Here is a 2,656-nt window from a genome sequence, read left to right as displayed (position 1 = left end):
AATCACATTACGTAACATATAGTGCTGCTGCCTCACAGCTCCAGGATCTTCAATTCGATCCTGAGCTCAGGTTAATATCTGAGCAGTTTCTCTCTGCGTTTGTGTTGGTTTCCTCCTCGTTCTCCGGTTTCCTCCAACCTCCCAGAAACATGTCAGACTACTCTAAACTGTCCCAGGTGTAACTGAGTGAGTGACCATGATGCCCTCGCATCCCAACCAGGGCGTATCCCTGCTTCACACCCAGTGTTCGCAGGAATAGCTCCAGATCCACCATGACCCTGACGAGGAGAAAGCTCTTACTGAAGATGAAAATCACAGTTATTAATGATGCTTCTGAATATGAGTCTGTCAATCAAAGTCTTCTAGAGGTGCAATATTAAGTTCCAGGGTATGTGTTGGAATTTATTTCCAGACAAATGAAACATACAAGTAAAGGAGTAAAGGTGTCAGTCAAAGCTGGTTAGCTGACTAACTACTGGAAAAGCCCAGCTGTTTCACTCACACATGAACAGCTGCAGAACTGAGAGGCGCGTGAACAGAAATATAACTTCCTGTTTCCACTACAAACATCTAACATGACAATTAGAAACATTACAAACATTTAACATGATAATTAGAAACATTAGTTATTAGCATTTTCATAAAACTAACGCCTGTAACTAATAACTTGCCTGTTTTGTTGGGTTTTGTCTGTATTTACGTTGATTCAGTCATTATTTATTTTGTAACTAGTTTGTTAGCCACTGTACAGCCGCCGCGTCCCTCTCAAAATGCGCGCAGTTTCCCCCGGAAATGACGTGTATGGTTTTGATTGGTTGAAGGAAAAAAAACCGCGGAGAGAATTTTTTTTTTTTTAGTTCAAGTAACACCGCTAGAATAGTACATATATAAGATATGAATGAACAAGTGAAAAGGGAATCTTCACAGACCCTGAAATATATTTTAATGCCGTTTCCGTAGGTTGAAATAACAGATACGTCAAGCGTGCTCACATCTTGGAGAGGGCAATGTTGCGTTCATTGATTTTATTCCTATCAAACGAAGCCAAGTAACCATGTTTTCTCCAAAATGCCGACGCATTGTACTACCGTACCCTACTGTATGGGAGAATCGAGTGATGGCGAAACGAAGCTTTCTGAATCAGTGACGCTTTTCTGTTTCTCCAAAAGAGTTCTTTATTCGAAGCTTTTCAACAAAATGCACGTTACTGCCATCACGTGGCCAAAACGATGAAGTGCAGATAGTAATTTACTGGGTGCTAATGGAAGAGGGGTTTAGGGTGCTTTTCTTAAATAAATAAATAAATAAATAAAACTATGTCAACTGGTAACACTATTATAATCCTGTATAAAGACAATGCATAAACAAATAGCATATTTCTAGAACAGGATATATCTGTTCACACCATTGAACAGCGCTGTTGAATTCTCAAATCCGATTGGTCAGAAGATGTTGATTAATTTTCTACAACAGCAGCTTTGACTGTAATTGCAGCCCTAAAGCAAATGATAGATTTTTTTCTATTAATGCCATCCATCGAATACGTTAGCGTTTGTATAGTAACAGCTCATTACAGTTTGTTTAACATTTATGGAATGATGTCAGTGCCTTTTAATGGTCAGAATGTTTTCCACCACAAGAAGGTCTTTTGGTTTCTTGGTAACACGACAAGCTGCATTTTTGTTCGGGAGAGAGAGTGAGAGAGAGAGAAGAGAGGCTTATGATGGTATGACTGTTTATTGCTGATAACAGGAACTAATGTGTCTCTCAGACATCATCAGTCCATGGTCATTTAAAAAACACGAGCTGTCATTCACTGCTGAGGTACAAGAGGAGTACAACACTTTGGGACATGCTGTTATAGGAAACTAATCCACTCTGCTTCACATGGGGCCGCATCACACCACCCTGGCGTTGATTATTTTCCTATAACTTCTCACCCTCAAGTGTTTTATTCATTAGTTATAGTGAACCTACTGACAAACACACAAACATATTCATTACATTTAACCCATTACTTCATAGAACTCATAAAACTCATGTGGGTTTAAATAAATTGTAAAACATGAGTGGCTTTGATTTTGCCAACGAGATTATCAATACGAGTTTCTTATATACAGACAACTTCAGTTGGTGATATGAGTTTTCCCTTTGTTTCTCTTTTCCTTGCTTCTTAGCCATCTCAATAACTACAAAATATTTCTAAAATATCTTTTATGGTTCTTTTGGATCAGTTTCTAAAGTAGTCAGAGCTTCGTCATTAGCCACATGTGAAATAAAATGTACCGGGGTTTTGATTTGTTTCGTTTTTTCACACACATGCCTCAGAGCTTCAGTATCGAAGGTGACATCACTATAAGATTCACATTAAAATGAGGTTCTTGGTGTGGAGCGAGTTTACAGTGTATTTGGTCTAGTTCAGGTAAACAGTAATACAGTAAATCTGAATATTTGTTAGTACAGATGAAGATTGTGGATTTTTGTCAGCTTTGTGTCTGATCTGTTTCTCACAGTATAGTTTATGATAGATGCCACGTCTGAAACACTTTCACCAAGTGACAGTTTTAACTTTGCCTTAAGTAAATGTACACCTCTACACCTCTGTGTGCTATTAACATGGAGTTAATATTGATGAAAATGAAGAGTGCGGCGTAAA

The 2,656-nt window shown here is 38.3% G+C and overlaps 1 protein-coding gene across 2 annotated transcripts in view; it reads right to left on the bottom strand.

Annotated features, from left to right (window-relative positions):
- rad54b (RAD54 homolog B) overlaps positions 1-1,142 on the bottom strand; it is a 22,738-nt gene extending 21,596 nt beyond the window's left edge. The window contains exon 1 of one of the 2 annotated variants that reach the window (XM_034298213.2): positions 672-1,142. The gene's annotated coding sequence lies outside the window, so the exon portion shown is untranslated. The remainder of the gene's footprint in view (positions 1-671) is intronic. The other variant, XM_026924866.3, reaches the window with a different exon arrangement.
- Positions 1,143-2,656: the final 1,514 nt, after the last annotated feature.

Source organism: Pangasianodon hypophthalmus, chromosome 22, assembly GCF_027358585.1.
Source record: "Pangasianodon hypophthalmus isolate fPanHyp1 chromosome 22, fPanHyp1.pri, whole genome shotgun sequence".
Classification (NCBI taxonomy): domain Eukaryota; kingdom Metazoa; phylum Chordata; class Actinopteri; order Siluriformes; family Pangasiidae; genus Pangasianodon; species Pangasianodon hypophthalmus.
This window is presented reverse-complemented; position numbering and strand designations above follow the sequence as displayed.